We start from the raw sequence: 21,784 nt of genomic DNA, 5'->3' as shown, positions 1-21,784 counted from the left end.
ATATAAGGGATGGAGGTAAAAACTACAAAAAAAAAAGCAAAAGGGAACTAATGACTACTACCATCACCACCACCACTACCACTACCACTCGGCCCGGCCCCATTGGGGTCAATGTTGCACTCGGGGTCATCAAAGGGATGAGGGTAAGGCTTCCATCTTCCGGTGTACCCCTCGGGCCACCCATAATGCCCCTTGAAAAGATCTTGTTGCCAAGGAGCAAGAGGGGTGAAGTGATCGGGCAAGGTAAGTTCATAGGGGTGGTTGTCATGGACATGGGGGTAGTTAGGATCACCCCTATAGTCACTACCACTCGGAGCCTTGTAATCATAGTTACCATGCTCATCCGGATAGTAGCGACGCTCGGTATCAGGTTTGGAAGGACCCGACCAATATGGATGCCCATACGAAGGTAGAGGACCTTGTTGGGGCGGGAAATACGGATAGTTAGCCGGGGGAACAATGTTCCCGCGGTCAACTTCCGCATCATAAATTTGTTGTTGTTGAGCAAACATACCTTGTTGCATTTCTTGAATACCTCTCAATTGTTCATAGATAGCCCCAAAATCTTGATCATATATGCCGTCCAAGTGGATTTTCAACCCACTCATTTGCTCACTAAGAGCCCTCAAATCGGCATTTTCATAAGCATGTTGCCCTTCTTGTTGTTGTTCTTGAGGAACTTGTTGTTGTTGTTGTTGTTGTTGTTGTTGTTGCTCTTCATCATCATCTTCATCATCCTCATGGGAGTCGAAGTTGGGACGCCGAAAGGACTTAGGGACATGCCACACATTGTTGGCGATCCAGGCCAAAGAAGTCAAGCCGGGGTTAGGCAAATAGCACCAATGCTAGTTACCCCTTAGCCACTCATATCTCCCATCCCTATAGCTCTTGGAGATGAATTGAATTTGACCCAATTGTTGCAAGTCAAGGTATAGAGAAGTGCTATCTCCAATCTCCTTGCAAAAGGGAAGATATGCATCAAGGCGAAGGCGAGTCAAGAGCCTAGTCACCATGCCCCCGCATGGGATCTCTCCCGAACTCCGGCCACGAAGATCAACACAATATTGGGCAAAGATATACCCCAAGTTCAACCGGCCCACATACTCCGGGCGAGTAGACAACCACAAGACTTTGAGCTCAAGCTTGCTCAATTTCCCCAACTCTTGCTTGGGAAATACCACATAGCCCAAAAGGCGGTGCACAACCCTAAGGCAAGGTTGGTACACCGAGGAAATCTTAGCCCTGTTGGTGATGAATTCGTTACCACCCGAGATGTCTTCCCACCAAGAGTTGTGGTCGTACTCCGGGAAGATATAGTGTTCAACGTTCAATATATCCCCATGGGGATCAAAGTCCAAAGCCGCGTTGAACTCTTCTAAGGAATGATCGAAGACATGGTTGAATATTTGGAATCGCACCCGATATTGCCCTCCCAAGGGCACAAGCTCCAAGGTAGCCAAGAACTCCAACGTTGGCTCCTTGTAGGTGCGATAGGCATTGTTGATGAAAGAAGCCATTCGAAGGTTCAAGAGCAAAGACCGCACATCATCATCTATCCCCAATTTTACCATGTCACGTTGGAGATAATGGCGGGTTTGTTTGAAGGTTCTCTCTTCCTTCAACTGTTGGTAGAAGGTCTTTTGTTCGTTGGTGAAATTTTTCTTTTTGGGAAGAGAGGTTGGTGGTCGTGTTTGAGAGGAAGAGGGGTTTGAAGTACTTGGCCTAGATGAAGTACTTGGCCTTGAAGAAGTACTTGGGCAAGGTTCATCGATGATAACATCGGTTTTTCTTTTCTTGGAGAGTTTCTTTAAGTATTTAGACATGTTTGAGGCTTTGAGAAAGTTCACCAACAATGATCAAAGAGCAAAACCAAAGAACCAAGAACACCACACCCAAAATCACCACTTACTACCAACTTCACCAATTTTCAATTTCACACTTCCTTCCAACAAAACCAATTCCAAACCAATCAACAACACCAATAATCCAAGAAAAACTCCTTTCAAACAATTCAAGATCAACCAAGAGACCAATACCAACAATCACAACAAACTACCCAATTTCCAAAAATCCAACTCACAATTTATCAACCAAAGATGATGAAAATCGCTACAAAATCAACAAACAACACAATGTTATGCAAAATCAATCAATAAACATCACAAAATCACATCCAATATCAAGATGAAGCATCAAAAATCACAAAACCCATACTACACTATTCATGCTCATACAAAATTTCAACCTATGCAAAATTATGATATAATTGACAAAATTAAAGCAAGGATTAGTGATTATACCATACAAGATGCAAGATTAACCAAATTTGAGCCACCAATTGCAATCCCAAACAAAAGCCCCAATTTTCGGTCACCAAGTGTAGGAGAGAGAGTGAGTGAAATTTGGGTCAATTTGTGAGGAATTTTGAGTGTAGGAAGGTTTGTGAGTGAATTTCAATGAAAATGGAGTGATTTTTATGAGGAATTGAAGGATTTTTGAGGGTGAATGAGGAGGGAATAGGTGCGCACAAGGAGGGTTTGAGGGAGTGATGTTCATGAGGTAGAAGAAGAAGAGTGATGAAATGAAAGGAAGGAGAAGGAGGAAAGAAGATAAGGAGCACGGCAGCAGGGCGTGCGGCCGCACCTGCTGCTGGTGCGCCCGCACACACCTCGTGTGCGGCCGCACCTTGCTGTGCATCTCCGATTTTTTTCTTTTTTCTCTTATTTTTGATACTTACTGCCTATTTGGGTGCGCACATGAATCATGATGGTGATGAGGAACACCATAGGCAGTAGCCAAAATCATTTTTAAAGATCTCAAAGTTGAAAATTCATGTGCTCACCACAAAAATTCACTAAGTATCAATTTCCTCTAACTTTCAAAACATGAATTTCCTATCTTACCTCTCTAAAATTCTTACCCTTTTTACCTCAAATTTTGATTAGAATCGAACAAAATATGATATGTGCCATGAACACCTTCCATTCACCATGCATTCTTGAAGAAATCCAATCCCGCAAAATTCATCCTGAAAATCCAAACAAGTAAAAAAGTGAAAGAAAAGACAAAGTAATAAAAGAAACAAAAACAAGAAAATTCAAAAATCAAAAGGAAAGGTTAGAATCTTCGGGTTGCCTCCCGGGAAGCGCTTGCTTAAGGTCCTTAGCTCGACCCTTCCTCCAAATCATGGAGGGTCAAAGAACACCACCTTCTTCAAGGTGGTTGAAAGAGCAAAATCTTCTTCAATCTTGAGTAACTTCTCATTGTTGCTTGATGAAACCTCCACAAAATTCTTCTCAAATTCATTTTTCTCTTTTCTCAACTTCTTTCTTTTTCTCAATTTCTTCGAATCACGAGCCTTTTTCTTCGGCTTAACTTCAACATCCTTGACTATAGAAGCTTTCTCTTCATCTTGAGAATTAAGCTTGAACCAATTTGGAATCTCAATTTCCTTCTCATCCTTTAGCTTTGGAATCACAATTTCTTCTTCTCTAACCTTCATGCTATCAAAACTTGCAAAAACATCATCAACTTTCTCAAGAGCATTGTTAGTAGAAGAATCAACCATGCATACATCATCAATAGAACGAGAAAGACTAGCACATGCTATATCTTGCACACAAGATAGAGACTCATGCATTGGTTTCAACTTAAAACTCTCTTCTAGCTTACCACATCTCAAAGTAATGCCGCCTCCTTTCACATCTATCAAGGCTCCCGAGGTAGCTAAGAAGGGTCTCCTTAGAATGATTGGAATATGCTCATCTTCCTCAATCTCCAAAACCACAAAATCTACGGGAAAAACAAACTCTCCAATCTTAAGAGGGACATCATCAACTCTCCCCTTAGGAAGCTTAATAAAGTGATCGGCTAATTGAAGGGTTATATTAGATGGTTGAAGCTCACCTAGATCAAGTCTTTTGAAAACCGAATAGGGCATGATACTCACACTAGCCCCTAGATCACATAAAGCATTCTCAAACATCATTTTCTTGATCTTGCAAGGAATTGAAAAGTTTCCCGGATCCTCCATTTTCTCCGGAAGCTCACCATGGACAAGAGCACTAAAACACTTCCCTCCTTCCACCGAATTACCCTCATGAAAATCTTCCTTCTCCTCTAATATCTCCCTAAGAAACTTGGAGTACTTAGGCATTTCGGGAATTGGCTTGGTAGAGGGTGTGGAAACATGAACTTCCTTAAGAACTTCAAGGAACTTCCCAAATTGATCGTCCATTTTGAATCTCAAGAGTTTTTGGGGGTATGGTAGATCGGGAAATCTCTCTTCCTCACACATCTTTTCAACAACACTTTCTTCTTTTTCCTCATCCTCACAATAAACTTCCTTAGACTCAACCTTCTCAACTTCATTCTCCATAGCACCACTCTCATCTTCTCCCTCCATTGAACAAGAAACTCCCTCACTAAGGTCATTCCCACCACTAGTGGCAATAGAATACACTGGTTTCTTTGGTTCAACACCTTAGGAAGGTAAAGAAGAAGGACAAGCATAATCCTTAAGAGTGTTTGCTAGTTGGGTTATTTGAGTCTCAAACATCTTATTGTGAGTCATCATTTCATTGAACTTCTTATCACTAACCGTCGTGTAGGTGTTAATGATCTTGGTTTGATTATCAATCAATTCTTCCAAATTAGTCCTAGGAGAAGAAGGTTGTGAATAGGAATTTTCACCTTGAGTCTTTGGAACAAATCCGGGTGGGGGACCTCTTTGAGCATTGTTTTGAAAATTGCCCCTTCCTTGATTATTCCAAGTACCCCTATTTTGATTTTGACCATAACCTTGATTATGGTTACCACCACCTTGATTATGGTTACCATTACCTTGGTTATGATTTCCATAACCTTGGTTTTGATTACCATAGCCTTGGTTTTGATTACCATAATTTTGTATTTGATTTTGGCCACTATAACCTTGGTTATTATGGTTACCACGAGAACCTTGATTCTCTTGGTTCCTATAACCACCACCATGATTATAGTTGTCAAAATTGCCTTGGTTTTGGTAATTCCTATTCCATTGGCCTCTTTGATTATCAAACCTTTGAACATTGTTGTTTGACACAAAATTCACATGCTCACACTCATTGTTATCAAACTCATCAACACATTCATTATTGCAATTGCTAGAGTCATGATCATATGATCCACATGCATCACAAAACAAACAACCCATAGGCATATTATGTGAAGTGGGAGGGGTTTGAGAGTTGGAAGAAGTACCTCTCCCCTTAAATTGGGAGGGAAGATTTGAAGCTTGAGAAGTGGAAGAAACACTCTCCAACTTGGCTTTGATTGCGGTCATCTCCTTTCCCAAGTTTGTCATTTGAGAGGAAAGATTGTTAATGGCATTGAGATGGTCCACCGAATACAACGAAGATTGCTTGCTTAAAGAATCTCTTTCCCCATCTTGCCAATCTCTATAGTAAGTCACCACATCCACTATTATGTCCACAACTTCTTCTTCGGTCTTGTTCATGATAGGACCACCGGCCCCTCCATCAAGGCATGACTTGCCATGAGGACTCAAGCCACCATAGAAGATTTGGATCACTTGGTATGTTGGAATTCCGTGGTGAGGACATTCTCTTTGATACTCCTTGAATCTTTCCCATGCTTCATAGAGACTCTCATTTGGCTTTTGCTTGAACCCTTGAATTAAAGCCCTTGCCTCCGCCGTCTTCTTTTGAGGATAAAAACGGGACAAGAAAGCTTTAGTGACATCATCCCACGTTCTCAATGAATTGGGCTTCACCTCTTTGTCTAGCCATTCCAAAGATCTTCCTATGAGAGAGAAAGGGAACAACTTAAGGCGGATAAACTCTTGAGACACTCCATTAACCTTGATTGTGTTGCAGTATTTTTCAAACTCCTTAAGATGGTTCAATAGGCTCTCATTCTTAGCCCCACTATATTGTCTCCTCTCAATTGGTGATCATTTCCGGCCGAATTTCAAAATCGTTTGCCGGTGTTGTAGGTGGAGCTATGCCGCTCTCCAACCTATATGCACCGGGCACTCCCAATTATTTCAAGGCAACTCTTGGATGTTCTCCCATAACTTGCTCTTATTCAATCTCTTCTTCGCTTGAAGAACTATAATCCAATGACTTGTTTGCTACTCTCCTCCTTGAGAGAGTTCTTTCAATCTCCGGATCAAAGGGAACAATTGAACGATCTCGGGACCTTTGCATACAAAACTCAAAGAAAATATTAGTAGCACGGCTACAAGTGTAGCCTAAAGTATAAAATCTTTTTGTATTTTGCAAATTAAGTGGAATAGACTCAACAACAATATGCACTCAAAGCACCATTCCCCGGCAACGGCGCCATTTTGATGGGCGAAGGAACGGAAGGTCTTTGGGCTACCACCCCACCCAATCAAACAAAATTTATAACTCAACAAACCCCTATGAAGTGTAGTGGTAAGTCAAGGTTGAACCCAAAGGAATGGAAGTTGAATGTATATTGCCTAAGTCAAGCTACTCCGAATTCAAATGCGGGGTTTATGGTAGAAACTAGAGCTAGAGCTAAACGATGCAAAGAACTTGTATAAAATCAATGTAAAAGACACTAGGGTAATGGATCCACATGTAATTGTAATGGAGAATGGTAATTTGGGAGGTCAAACCAACTAAGTCAAGTGATATGAAGGAAGATAAATCATGTATCCAAAAGAGCATACCAAGATAATTCTCCTAGAGGTCTAACTAGCGCCAACTACGCTAAACACTAACTAGGAAACGTCACAAGGCACCTCAATCGAGAAATTGCAAGTTACTAATCAATGGTCCGTATCATAGCAAGCTTACAATGCAATCTAGTGTAACAATTAAAGATGGCCAAGCTTCAATCAATTACACACATGCACATGAACCAAGTTTAATCATATCATCAACTCCATTAATTATCCCCAAATTACTCTAATCCATCACTCAAACATTTTTCACCATTTCCCTAACTAGGAAACTACTCACTAGCCATGGAAATTAAGATCAAAACTACACTAATCATCAATTTCATCATCAACATATTTGAAATCAAAGATCAAATCAACAATCAATTAAAAATCAATCAAACTTCAATCAAACATCAAACAAAATTCAATCAATCAACAATAATATGGAAAACAAATGAAATCAACTAAAAGCAAACTTATATTGAAATCAAGATGAAGATCCTTACAAACTTTGATCTAAAGATCAATTACAATGAAGAATTCTTGAACAATCAACCAAGAAGCGTTCCCATTTTCTACATGCTCTTTCTAATGAACTTGAAAAGGCTTGATTCATGTCAAATAGATGTATTTATAACATCCTAATAAAAGAAATCACAAAAACACAGCATGTTATAAGGTTTTAAGGTCTTGTAGAACCAAAATCAAGCAAATTCGGCCCAAATGGGAAGAAGCGTTCCCATTTTCTACATGCTCTTTCTAATGAACTTATAAAGGCTTGAATCATGTCAAATATATGTATTTGTAACTTTCTAAGCATAGAAATCACTAAAAAAAAGCAAGTTATAAGGTTTTAAGGTCTGGTAGAACCGAAATCAAGCAAATTCGGGCAACATGAGAAGAAACGTTCCCATTTTCTACATGCTCTTTCTAATGAAATTGAAAAGGCTTGATTCATGTCAAATATATGTATTTATAACTTCTAAGAAAATAAAACACAAAAATAAAGCATGTTATAAGGTTTTAAGGTCTTGTAGAGCCAAAATCAAGCAAATTCGGCCAAAATGGGAAGAAGCATTCCCATTTTCTACATGCTCTTTCTAATGAACTTGAAAAGGCTTGAGTCATGTCAAATATATGTATTCATAACTGCCTCACAAAAGAAATCACAAAAACAAAGAAATTTATAAGGTTTTAAGGTCTTGTAGAACCAAAATCAAGCAAATTTGGGCAAAATAGTAAGACGCATTCCCATTTTCTACATGCTCTTTCTAATGAACTTATAAAATAATATATATTATTTTATCGCCTTCGTTTTATTGATAAAAGTGATTGAACGATTATTAATTCCTTCTAATATTTCTTTTGTATAGAACAAGATGACTTGTTTTCGTTTTATTTATTACAACATAATATGTAAATTAGTTCAATGACTCTGAATAAATTAGCAACAATTTATAACACAACTTGTTTCTAATGGCAACAAATTAAAATGTGATGTCATTTTAGCAACAAATAGTAAAAGAAGTGTCTCCAATAGCAACAACTAGAAATTTTGTTGCCCAACGTTTTGTAAAATGGCATTAATAAATGACAACAAATAAAAAATCTGTTGTCATCTAGCAATAATAATGAGACGGCTAATTTCTAATAGGAACAATTCAAAAATTTGTTGCCTCAATTTGTTTCTAAATCGCTACAAATAAAAAATTAGTTGTCAAAATTTGTTGATATAAGAAAACAAGACAAAATTTGATGAAATCTAGCAACAACTAGTAAGAAAACTTGTTTTCAATAGCAACAAAAAAGAGATATATTGAATCAAATGAAAGTCAAATGCATTCAACAAAGGTAATTGGGTCAAATGAAAGTCAAACACATTCATACAAAGCTTTTTGAATCAAATAAAACTCAAATGCATTCAACAAAGCTAATTGAGTCAAATGAAAGTCAAACACATTCAACAACGCTTTTTGAATCAAATGAAAGTCAAATACATTCAACAAAGACAATTGAGTCAAATTAAAGTCAAACACATTCAAACAAAGCTTTTTGAATCAAATGAAAGTCAAATGCATTCAACAAAGATAATTAAGTCAAATGAAAGTCAAACACATTCAAACAAAGCTTTTTGAATCAAATGAAAGTCAATTGCATTCAACATAGCTTTTTAACTCAAATGAAAGTAAAACACATTCAAACAAAGCTTTTTGAATCAAATGAAAGTCAAATGCATTCAACAAAGTTTTTTGACTCAAATGAAAGTCAAACACATTCAAACAAAGCTTTTTGAATCAAAAAGGTTGTAACGTAAGGCATAAAGGGTGAAGGTAGGCTAAAATTTAAAATTTGGTGATTTTCCTAAAAAGTGAAACAAAAGGGTTATCAATCCTTAACACCACAATCAAGAAATTACCAAACAAAAACAACACCCCCAAGCTTAATTGAAGCTGTACTCACAAAGAAATATATACAAAAAGCGTACACGCTTCTCCCCCCAAGCTAAAATGAAGCATTGTCCTCAATGCTTAGAAGGAGAAAAGAATACATCAAAATATTTTTGAAATTTTTCACTTTTTAAATTTTTTTGTATTTTTGTAATATGCAATGTCCTTGCCTTTTACTTAATTCGGACGGCTTTTTCTATTATGCAATTTATTAGTCCATGCCTTTTTTGAAATAGGACGGCTTTTGCTCAAACATTTGCCATTATTCACAAAGAAAATGATATCACAAACTTGCATTCATAAAAACCAAAACTCCAACTCATCCACCACAAACTCCATCTCAAATGATCATTTTGCTTCACAAAAACCAAGAAAAGTAGAAAATGAAACAAAAGGTCAAATAACTAAAGATGTGGCTTGAAAAGAAGGGATAAGGCTCAAATGGTTACAAGAAGGCAAATGTAAACCCAAAAATAAAGAAAATAACAAAATATAACAAAAATGAAAAATACCACCCCGAAAAATGTGCCTTTGTCCTTCCTAGATAGTTCGGTCTCAGGTTTAAGAATCATACATCAAGCTTTATTAGATTAGGTTTGCATAGTCAAGGATCCACGCCGCTCATACAAAGAATGTTGAAGGCTAGAAAAACAAGTAACCTCACAAGGATGTAGCAAAAACTCACTAATGGTGTCAAATTGACTATAGGGAGCAACTACCAAGCATGCCACAAACAAGTAGAATCCGGCTTCATGATCCTCCTAGTTCAAACCAACTACCCTAGCATACACCTATCCTACAGTCAACCAAACATAGTCTCAAACCGTGCATACCTTTACAACCTAGGAAGAAAGTCATGCAAAAGACAAGTCCAATGTATAAAGTTCATTCCAAAAGAAAAATTGAAAAATTAGGCCTCAAAATTACACCACAAATAAAAAGAAAAATAAAAGAAAATAAAAGAAAAGGAAAGTAAAAGAAAATAAAAGAAAAGAAATGGAGACATAGAAGAGGAAAAATAGGAGAAATAATATGAAATGGACTAGAAAGCAAGTTAAACACATAAGAATCCCAATCGACAAACAAGTGATCGATCGACATCATCGTCATCGATCCCAAACACATTACGTGTTAACAAGCATCCATCCTCGAACCATTCAACTTCCCCTAAACTAATCCTATTCTATGCAACCAAGGAAAATAAAGAGAAAAATAAGAAAGATCTCACCGGGCTCCAAGCTAAGCAAAAATAAACGAAGCAAGTAGAAACCACCTCGTTGCATTCCATATCCAAAAGCTTCTTCAAGAAACCAAGTGAGAAAAAGAAAATAAAAGAAACTATGAGCAAAGAAAATGGTTAGTAACTTCAAAGCAAAGAAAAGAAAACAACAAATAAAAGGAAACTAAACTAAGCAAAAAGTATATACAACTAAAGAAAATAAAAGCTAAACTAATCAAAGAATAAAAAAGAATAAAAGAAAAGAAACTAAGAAAGCAAGAAAGTCTAAACTAACTAAAGAACTAAACTAAACTACAAGATTTGGATTCAAGGGATTTGGATCAAAGGGTTTTGGATTAAAGGGATTTGGATATTAGGGATCAACAATAACAACGTCTCAAGCAAAGCATCATCACAAACAACAAGTATCCAAACAAATAGGGCAAGCAAGCTAGCTACAAGGAAGGTAGCCTAGAGATCAAGAAAAAGAGGAAATCAAACAAGAGGAAAAAAAATAAGCATGCAAACAACTAAGGTATGTACACAACAACAAATATTGGTCACCGAGCAAATCATTAGTTCCCCCAAGCTAGATAAAAGTACATCTCAACATCCCAAGCAATACAAAACAAGCATAAAAAATATAAGGGATGGAGGTAAAAACTACAAAAAAAAAAGAAAAAGGGAACTAATGACTACTACCATCACCACCACCACTACCACTACCACTCGGCCCGGCCCCATTGGGGTCAATGTTGCACTCGGGGTCATCAAAGGGATGAGGGTAAGGCTTCCATCTTCCGGTGTACCCCTCGGGCCACCCATAATGCCCCTTGAAAAGATCTTGTTGCCAAGGAGCAAGAGGGGTGAAGTTATCGGGCAAGGTAAGTTCATAGGGGTGGTTGTCATGGACATGGGGGTAGTTAGGATCACCCCTATAGTCACTACCACTCGGAGCCTTGTAATCATAGTTACCATGCTCATCCGGATAGTAGCGACGCTCGGTATCAGGTTTGGAAGGACCCGACCAATATGGATGCCCATACGAAGGTAGAGGACCTTGTTGGGGCGGGAAATACGGATAGTTAGCCGGGGGAACAATGTTCCCGCGGTCAACTTCCGCATCATAAATTTGTTGTTGTTGAGCAAACATACCTTGTTGCATTTCTTGAATACCTCTCAATTGTTCATAGATAGCCCCAAAATCTTGATCATATATGCCGTCCAAGGGGATTTTCAATCCACTCATTTGCTCACTAAGAGCCCTCAAATCGGCATTTTCATAAGCATGTTGCCCTTCTTGTTGTTGTTCTTGAGGAACTTGTTGTTGTTGTTGTTGTTGTTGTTGTTGTTGCTCTTCATCATCATCTTCATCATCCTCATGGGAGTCGAAGTTGGGACGCCGAAAGGACTTAGGGACATGCCACACATTGTTGGCGATCCAGGCCAAAGAAGTCAAGCCGGGGTTAGGCAAATAGCACCAATGCTCGTTACCCCTTAGCCACTCATATCTCCCATCCCTATAGCTCTTGGAGATGAATTGAATTTGACCCAATTGTTGCAAGTCAAGGTATAGAGAAGTGCTATCTCCAATCTCCTTGCAAAAGGGAAGATATGCATCAAGGCGAAGGCGAGTCAAGAGCCTAGTCACCATGCCCCCGCATGGGATCTCTCCCGAACTCCGGCCACGAAGATCAACACAATATTGGGCAAAGATATACCCCAAGTTCAACCGGCCCACATACTCCGGGCGAGTAGACAACCACAAGACTTTGAGCTCAAGCTTGCTCAATTTCCCCAACTCTTGCTTGGGAAATACCACATAGCCCAAAAGGCGGTGCACAACCCTAAGGCAAGGTTGGTACACCGAGGAAATCTTAGCCCTGTTGGTGATGAATTCGTTACCACCCGAGATGTCTTCCCACCAAGAGTTGTGGTCGTACTCCGGGAAGATATAGTGTTCAACGTTCAATATATCCCCATGGGGATCAAAGTCCAAAGCCGCGTTGAACTCTTCTAAGGAATGATCGAAGACATGGTTGAATATTTGGAATCGCACCCGATATTGCCCTCCCAAGGGCACAAGCTCCAAGGTAGCCAAGAACTCCAACGTTGGCTCCTTGTAGGTGCGATAGGCATTGTTGATGAAAGAAGCCATTCGAAGGTTCAAGAGCAAAGACCGCACATCATCATCTATCCCCAATTTTACCATGTCACGTTGGAGATAATGGCGGGTTTGTTTGAAGGTTCTCTCTTCCTTCAACTGTTGGTAGAAGGTCTTTTGTTCGTTGGTGAAATTTTTCTTTTTGGGAAGAGAGGTTGGTGGTCGTGTTTGAGAGGAAGAGGGGTTTGAAGTACTTGGCCTAGATGAAGTACTTGGCCTTGAAGAAGTACTTGGGCAAGGTTCATCGATGATAACATCGGTTTTTCTTTTCTTGGAGAGTTTCTTTAAGTATTTAGACATGTTTGAGGCTTTGAGAAAGTTCACCAACAATGATCAAAGAGCAAAACCAAAGAACCAAGAACACCACACCCAAAATCACCACTTACTACCAACTTCACCAATTTTCAATTTCACACTTCCTTCCAACAAAACCAATTCCAAACCAATCAACAACACCAATAATCCAAGAAAAACTCCTTTCAAACAATTCAAGATCAACCAAGAGACCAATACCAACAATCACAACAAACTACCCAATTTCCAAAAATCCAACTCACAATTTATCAACCAAAGATGATGAAAATCGCTACAAAATCAACAAACAACACAATGTTATGCAAAATCAATCAATAAACATCACAAAATCACATCCAATATCAAGATGAAGCATCAAAAATCACAAAACCCATACTACACTATTCATGCTCATACAAAATTTCAACCTATGCAAAATTATGATATAATTGACAAAATTAAAGCAAGGATTAGTGATTATACCATACAAGATGCAAGATTAACCAAATTTGAGCCACCAATTGCAATCCCAAACAAAAGCCCCAATTTTCGGTCACCAAGTGTAGGAGAGAGAGTGAGTGAAATTTGGGTCAATTTGTGAGGAATTTTGAGTGTAGGAAGGTTTGTGAGTGAATTTCAATGAAAATGGAGTGATTTTTATGAGGAATTGAAGGATTTTTGAGGGTGAATGAGGAGGGAATAGGTGCGCACAAGGAGGGTTTGAGGGAGTGATGTTCATGAGGTAGAAGAAGAAGAGTGATGAAATGAAAGGAAGGAGAAGGAGGAAAGAAGATAAGGAGCACGGCAGCAGGGCGTGCGGCCGCACCTGCTGCTGGTGCGCCCGCACACACCTCGTGTGCGGCCGCACCTTGCTGTGCATCTCCGATTTTTTTCTTTTTTCTCTTATTTTTGATACTTACTGCCTATTTGGGTGCGCACATGAATCATGATGGTGATGAGGAACACCATAGGCAGTAGCCAAAATCATTTTTAAAGATCTCAAAGTTGAAAATTCATGTGCTCACCACAAAAATTCACTAAGTATCAATTTCCTCCAACTTTCAAAACATGAATTTCCTATCTTACCTCTCTAAAATTCTTACCCTTTTTACCTCAAATTTTGATTAGAATCGAACAAAATATGATATGTGCCATGAACACCTTCCATTCACCATGCATTCTTGAAGAAATCCAATCCCGCAAAATTCATCCTGAAAATCCAAACAAGTAAAAAAGTGAAAGAAAAGACAAAGTAATAAAAGAAACAAAAACAAGAAAATTCAAAAATCAAAAGGAAAGGTTAGAATCTTCGGGTTGCCTCCCGGGAAGCGCTTGCTTAAGGTCCTTAGCTCGACCCTTCCTCCAAATCATGGAGGGTCAAAGAACACCACCTTCTTCAAGGTGGTTGAAAGAGCAAAATCTTCTTCAATCTTGAGTAACTTCTCATTGTTGCTTGATGAAACCTCCACAAAATTCTTCTCAAATTCATTTTTCTCTTTTCTCAACTTCTTTCTTTTTCTAAATTTCTTCGAATCACGAGCCTTTTTCTTCGGCTTAACTTCAACATCCTTGACTATAGAAGCTTTCTCTTCATCTTGAGAATTAAGCTTGAACCAATTTGGAATCTCAATTTCCTTCTCATCCTTTAGCTTTGGAATCACAATTTCTTCTTCTCTAACCTTCATGCTATCAATACTTGCAAAAACATCATCAACATTCTCAAGAGCATTGTTAGTAGAAGAATCAACCATGCATACATCATCAATAGAACGAGAAAGACTAGCACATGCTATATCTTGCACACAAGATAGAGACTCATGCATTGGTTTCAACTTAAAACTCTCTTCTAGCTTACCACATCTCAAAGTAATGCCGCCTCCTTTCATATCTATCAAGGCTCCCGAGGTAGCTAAGAAGGGTCTCCTTAGAATGATTGGAATATGCTCATCTTCCTCAATCTCCAAAACCACAAAATCTACGGGAAAAACAAACTCTCCAATCTTAAGAGAGACATCATCAACTCTCCCCTTAGGAAGCTTAATAGAGTGATCGGCTAATTGAAGGGTTATATTAGATGGTTGAAGCTCACCTAGATCAAGTCTTTTGAAAACCGAATAGGGCATGATACTCACACTAGCCCCTAGATCACATAAAGCATTCTCAAACATCATTTTCTTGATCTTGCAAGGAATTGAAAAGTTTCCCGGATCCTCCATTTTCTCCGGAAGCTCACCATGGACAAGAGCACTAAAACACTTCCCTCCTTCCACCGAATTACCCTCATGAAAATCTTCCTTCTCCTCTAATATCTCCCTAAGAAACTTGGAGTACTTAGGCATTTCGGGAATTGGCTTGGTAGAGGGTGTGGAAACATGAACTTCCTTAAGAACTTCAAGGAACTTCCCAAATTGCTCGTCCATTTTGAATCTCAAGAGTTTTTGGGGGTATGGTAGATCGGGAAATCTCTCTTCCTCACACATCTTTTCAACAACACTTTCTTCTTTTTCCTCATCCTCACAATAAACTTCCTTAGACTCAACCTTCTCAACTTCATTCTCCATAGCACCACTCTCATCTTCTCCCTCCATTGAACAAGAAACTCCCTCACTAAGGTCATTCCCACCACTAGTGGCAATAGAATACACTCGTTTCTTTGGTTCAACACCTTAGGAAGGTAAAGAAGAAGGACTAGCATAATCCTTAAGAGTGTTTGCTAGTTGGGTTATTTGAGTCTCAAGCATCTTATTGTGAGTCATCATTTCATTGAACTTCTTATCACTAACCGTCGTGTAGGTGTTAATGATCTTGGTTTGATTATCAATCAATTCTTCCAAATTAGTCCTAGGAGAAGAAGGTTGTGAATAGGAATTTTCACCTTGAGTCTTTGGAACAAATCCGGGTGGGGGACCTCTTTGAGCATTGTTTTGAAAATTGCCCCTTCCTTGATTATTCCAAGTACCCCTATTTTGATTTTGACCATAACCTTGATTATGGTTACCACCACCTTGATTATGGTTACCATTACCTTGGTTATGATTTCCATAACCTTGGTTTTGATTACCATAGCCTTGGTTTTGATTACCATAATTTTGTATTTGATTTTGGCCACTATAACCTTGGTTATTATGGTTACCACGAGAACCTTGATTCTCTTGGTTCATATAACCACCACCATGATTATAGTTGTCAAAATTGCCTTGGTTTTGGTAATTCCTATTCCATTGGCCTCTTTGATTATCAAACCTTTGAACATTGTTGTTTGACACAAAATTCACATGCTCACACTCATTGTTATCAAACTCATCAACACATTCATTATTGCAATTGCTAGAGTCATGATCATATGATCCACATGCATCACAAAACAAACAACCCATAGGCATATTATGTGAAGTGGGAGGGGTTTGAGAGTTGGAAGAAGTACCTCTCCCCTTAAATTGGGAGGGAAGATTTGAAGCTTGAGAAGTGGAAGAAACACTCTCCAACTTGGCTTTGATTGCGGTCATCTCCTTTCCCAAGTTTGTCATTTGAGAGGAAAGATTGTTAATGGCATTGAGATGGTCCACCGAATACAACGAAGATTGCTTGCTTAAAGAATCTCTTTCCCCATCTTGCCAATCTCTATAGTAAGTCACCACATCCACTATTATGTCCACAACTTCTTCTTCGGTCTTGTTCATGATAGGACCACCGGCCCCTCCATCAAGGCATGACTTGCCATGAGGACTCAAGCCACCATAGAAGATTTGGATCACTTGGTATGTTGGAATTCCGTGGTGAGGACATTCTCTTTGATACTCCTTGAATCTTTCCCATGCTTCATAGAGACTCTCATTTGGCTTTTGCTTGAACCCTTGAATTAAAGCCCTTGCCTCCGCCGTCTTCTTTTGAGGATAAAAACGGGACAAGAAAGCTTTAGTGACATCATCCCACGTTCTCAATGAATTGGGCTTCACCTCTTTGTCTAGCCATTCCAAAGATCTTCCTATGAGAGAGAAAGGGAACAACTTAAGGCGGATAAACTCTTGAGACACTCCATTAACCTTGATTGTGTTGCAGTATTTTTCAAACTCCTTAAGATGGTTCAATAGGCTCTCATTCTTAGCCCCACTATATTGTCTCCTCTCAATTAGGGTGATCATTTCCGGCCGAATTTCAAAATCGTTTGCCGGTGTTGTAGGTGGAGCTATGCCGCTCTCCAACCTATATGCACCGGGCACTCCCAATTATTTCAAGGCAACTCTTGGATGTTCTCCCATAACTTGCTCTTATTCAATCTCTTCTTCGCTTGAAGAACTATAATCCAATGACTTGTTTGCTACTCTCCTCCTTGAGAGAGTTCTTTCAATCTCCGGATCAAAGGGAACAATTGAACGATCTCGGGACCTTTGCATACAAAACTCAAAGAAAATATTAGTAGCACGGCTACAAGTGTAGCCTAAAGTATAAAATCTTTTTGTATTTTGCAAATTAAGTGGAATAGACTCAACAACAATATGCACTCAAAGCACCATTCCCCGGCAACGGCGCCATTTTGATGGGCGAAGGAACGGAAGGTCTTTGGGCTACCACCCCACCCAATCAAACAAAATTTATAACTCAACAAACCCCTATGAAGTGTAGTGGTAAGTCAAGGTCGAACCCAAAGGAATGGAAGTTGAATGTATATTGCCTAAGTCAAGCTACTCCGAATTCAAATGCGGAGTTTATGGTAGAAACTAGAGCTAGAGCTAAACGATGCAAAGAACTTGTATAAAATCAATGTAAAAGACACTAGGGTAATGGATCCACATGTAATTGTAATGGAGAATGGTAATTTGGGAGGTCAAACCAACTAAGTCAAGTGATATGAAGGAAGATAAATCATGTATCCAAAAGAGCATACCAAGATAATTCTCCTAGAGGTCTAACTAGCGCCAACTACGCTAAACACTAACTAGGAAACGTCACAAGGCACCTCAATCGAGAAATTGCAAGTTACTAATCAATGGTCCGTATCATAGCAAGCTTACAATGCAATCTAGTGTAACAATTAAAGATGGCCAAGCTTCAATCAATTACACACATGCACATGAATTATCAACCAAGTTTAATCATATCATCAACTCCATTAATTATCCCCAAATTACTCTAATCCATCACTCAAACATGCTTCACCATTTCCCTAACTAGGAAACTACTCACTAGCCATGGAAATTAAGATCAAAACTACACTAATCATCAATTTCATCATCAACATATTTGAAATCAAAGATCAAATCAACAATCAATTAAAAATCAATCAAACTTCAATCAAACATCAAACAAAATTCAATCAATCAACAATAATATGGAAAACAAATGAAATCAACTAAAATCAAACTTATATTGAAATCAAGATGAAGATCCTTACAAACTTTGATCTAAAGATCAATTACAATGAAGAATTCTTGAACAATCAACCAAAAACCATGAGTTTCTCTCTCTTCAATCCTTGAGTTTCTCTCTCTAAAATTCTAATCAAATACTAACAATATGAATTCTAATGTAAAACTTCTCTTAAAATAGAAGGAAATAACTATATATACAAAGAGGAGGTAGGTATTGACGCCCAAAAATAGACCCACGCCGGTGCGGTCGCACATAGGAGAGAGAGTGGCGCGCACGGGAAACATACCCAGAAAGGTGCGCCCGCACGCACCAGGTGTGTGGGCGCACACTCCCCGAGTGCGCCCGCACCTAACTGGGTATAGCCCTCTTCTTCTCTTCGTCCTAGCTCAAGTGGTGCACACATCCTAGATGATGATGATGGAGGACAAGGTAGGCAGCAACTTCTTTGGAATTCTTGAAGAATATAAGCCATGAAAAGAACATATACAAGGCCTTGAAGCATGCTCCTTGGATCCCCCTTTGACTTGAAACTCTTCGCACAAGCATTAGGCATGAAAAACAATGAAAGATCATGGAGAGGAAGCTCGGGAATTCTTGGACTATTAATCATAACCTACAAACAAAGGATAAAAAGCAAGTAAAAGGGAAAAATAACAAGTAAACTAGAAAATGCATAAAATAGAGAAACTAACTAAGAAAAGCATAAAATGAAGAAAATAAGAATAAAACTAAGGAAAACTAAAGAAAAGAGTAATAAAATGAAATGAAATTCATCCAAAAAGAGATCAAATGAGTGCCATAAATGTCACTCATCAGTCAAATGAAAGTCAAACACATTCATACAATGCATTATGAATCAAATTAAAGTCAAAAGCATTCAACAAAGCTAATTGAGTCAAATGAAAGTGAAACAAATTCAAACAAGGCTTTTTTAATCAATTGAAAGTCAAATGCATTCAACAAAGCATTTTGACTAAAATGAAAGTCAAATACATTCAAACAAAGTTTTTTGAATCAAATGAAAGTCAAATGTATTCAACAAAATTCATTGAGTCAAATAAAAGTCAAACACATTCAAACAAAGCTTTTTGAATCAATTGAAAGTCAAATGCATTTAACAAAGCTAATTGAGTCAAATAAAAGTCAAAAACATTCAAACAAAGCTTTTTGAATAAAAAAAAAAGTCAAATGCATTCAACAAAGCTAATTGAGTCAAATTAAAGTCAAACACATTCAAACGAAGCTTTTTGAATCAAATGAAAGTAAAATGCGTTCAACAAAGCTAAATAATTCAAATGAAAGTCAAACACATTCAAATAAAGCTTTTTGAATTAAATGAAAGTGAAATGCATTCAACATAGCTAATTGATCCAAATTAAAGGCAAATGCTTTTTTAATTAATTAAAAGTCAAATGCTTTCAACAAAGCTAATTGAGTCAAATGAAAGTCAAACTCATTCAACAAAGCTTTTTGAATCTAATGAAAGACAAACACATTGTAACAAAGCTTTTAAAATAAAATGAAAGTCAAATGCATTCAACGAAGCTAATTGAGAAAAAAAAAGTCAAACACATTCATACAAAGCTTTTTGAATCAATTGAAAGTCCAATGTAATCAATAAAGCTTATTGAGTCAAATGAAATTCAAACTCATTCAAAGCTTTTTTTTATCAAATGAAAGTCAAACACATTCAAACAAAGCTTTTTAAATTAAATAAAACTCAAATGCATTCAACATAGCTAATTGAGTTAAATTAAAGGCAAACACATTAAAACAAATTTTTTTTAAATCAAATGAAAATCAAATGCATTTAACAAAGCTAATTAAGTCAAATGAAAGTCAAACACATTCAAACAAAGCTTTTTAAATTAAACGAAAGTTAAATGAATTCAACAAAGCTTTATGACTCAAAAGAAAGTCAAACACATTCAAACAAAGCTTTTTGAATCAAATTAAAGTCAAATGCATTCAACAAAGCTAATTGAGTCAAATGAAAGTCAAACAAATTCAAACAATACTTTTTGAATCAAATGAAAGTCAAACACATTCAAACAATACTTTTTGAATCAAATGAAAGTCAAATGCATTCAACAAAGCTAATTGAGTCAAATGAAAGTCAAACACATTCAAACAAAGCTTTTTGAATCAAATGAAAGTCAAATGCATTCAACAAAGCAAATTGAGTCAAATCAAAATCAAACACATTCAAACAAAGCTTTTTGTATCAAATGAAAGTAAAATGCATTCAACGAAGATAATTGAGTCAAATGAAAGTCAAACACATTCAAACAATTTTTTTTTGAATCAAATGAAAGTCAAATGCATTTTACAAAGATAATTGAGTCAAATGAAAGTCAAACACATTCAAACAAAGCTTTTTGAATCAAATGAAAGTCAAATGCATTTAACAAAGCTAATTGAGTTAAATAAAAGTTAATCACATTCAAACGAAGCTTTTAGAATCAAATGAAAGTAAAATGCATACAACAAAGCTAATTGAGCCCAATAAAAGTCAAACACATTCAAACAAACCATGTTGAATTAAATGAAAGTGAAATGCAATTAACAAAGCTAATTGAGTCAAATGAAAGTCACACACATAATACAAAGCTAATTGAGTTAAATGAAAGTCAAATGCATTCTGCAAAGCTAATTGAGTCAAATGAAAGTTAAACACATTCAAAGAAAGCTTTTTGAGTCAAATGAAAGTCAAATGCATTCAACAAAGCTAATTGAGTCAAATGAAAGTCAAACACATTCAAACAAAGGATTTTGAATCAATTGAAAGTCAAATGCATTCAACAAAGATAATTGAGTCAAATTAAAGTCAAACACATTCAAAAAAAGATTTTTGAATCAAATGCAAGTCAAATTTATTAAACAAAGTTAATTGAGTCAAATGAAAGATAAACACATTCAAACAAAGCTTTTTGAATCAAATGAAAGTAAAATGCATTCAACAAAGCTAATTAAGTCAAATGAAAGTCAAACATCTTCAAACAAAGCTTTTGGAATTAAATGAAAGTGAAATGCAATTAACAAAGCTAATTGAGTCAAATCAGAGTCAAACACATTCATACAAAGCTAATTGAGTCAAATTAAAGTCAAATGCATTCTGCAAAGGTAATTCAAATTAAATTCAAACACATTCAAACAAAGCTTTTTGACTCAAAGGAAAGTCAAATGCATTCAACAAAACTAATTGAGTCAAATGAAATCAAACACATTCATACAATGCTTTTTGAATCAAATGAAAGTCAAATGCATTTAACAAAGATAATTTATTCAAATGTTAGTCAAACACATTCAAACAAAGCTTTTTGAATCAAATGAAACTCAAATGCATTCAACAAAGCTTTTTGACTCAAATGAAAGTTAAACACATTCAACAAAGCTTTTAGAATCAAATGAAAGTCAAACACATTCATACAAAGCTAATTGAGTCAAATGAAAGTCAAATGCCATCTAAAAAGCTAATTGATTCAAATGAAAGTCAAACACATTCAAACAATGCTTTTTGAATAAACTGAAAGTCAAATGCATTCAAAAAAGCTAATTGAGTCAAATGAAAGTCAAACACATTCAAACGAAGCTTT

The 21,784-nt window shown here is 37.1% G+C and overlaps 2 non-coding genes across 2 annotated transcripts; both read left to right on the top strand.

Annotated features, from left to right (window-relative positions):
• The first annotated feature begins 5,585 nt into the window (after positions 1–5,585).
• LOC145599879 (small nucleolar RNA R71) lies at positions 5,586–5,691 on the top strand. The gene has a single exon (XR_014104133.1). It is a non-coding gene; the product is annotated as a small nucleolar RNA R71 (small nucleolar RNA).
• A 10,895-nt stretch (positions 5,692–16,586) lies between these two features.
• On the top strand, positions 16,587–16,692 carry LOC145599877 (small nucleolar RNA R71). The gene has a single exon (XR_014104131.1). It is a non-coding gene; the product is annotated as a small nucleolar RNA R71 (small nucleolar RNA).
• Positions 16,693–21,784: the final 5,092 nt, after the last annotated feature.

Source organism: Chenopodium album, chromosome 20, assembly GCF_948465745.1.
Source record: "Chenopodium album chromosome 20, dcCheAlbu1.1, whole genome shotgun sequence".
Taxonomy (NCBI): Eukaryota; Viridiplantae; Streptophyta; class Magnoliopsida; order Caryophyllales; family Amaranthaceae; genus Chenopodium; species Chenopodium album.
The sequence above is the reverse complement of the archived record's forward strand: the minus strand, read 5'-3'. Positions and strand labels throughout refer to the sequence as shown.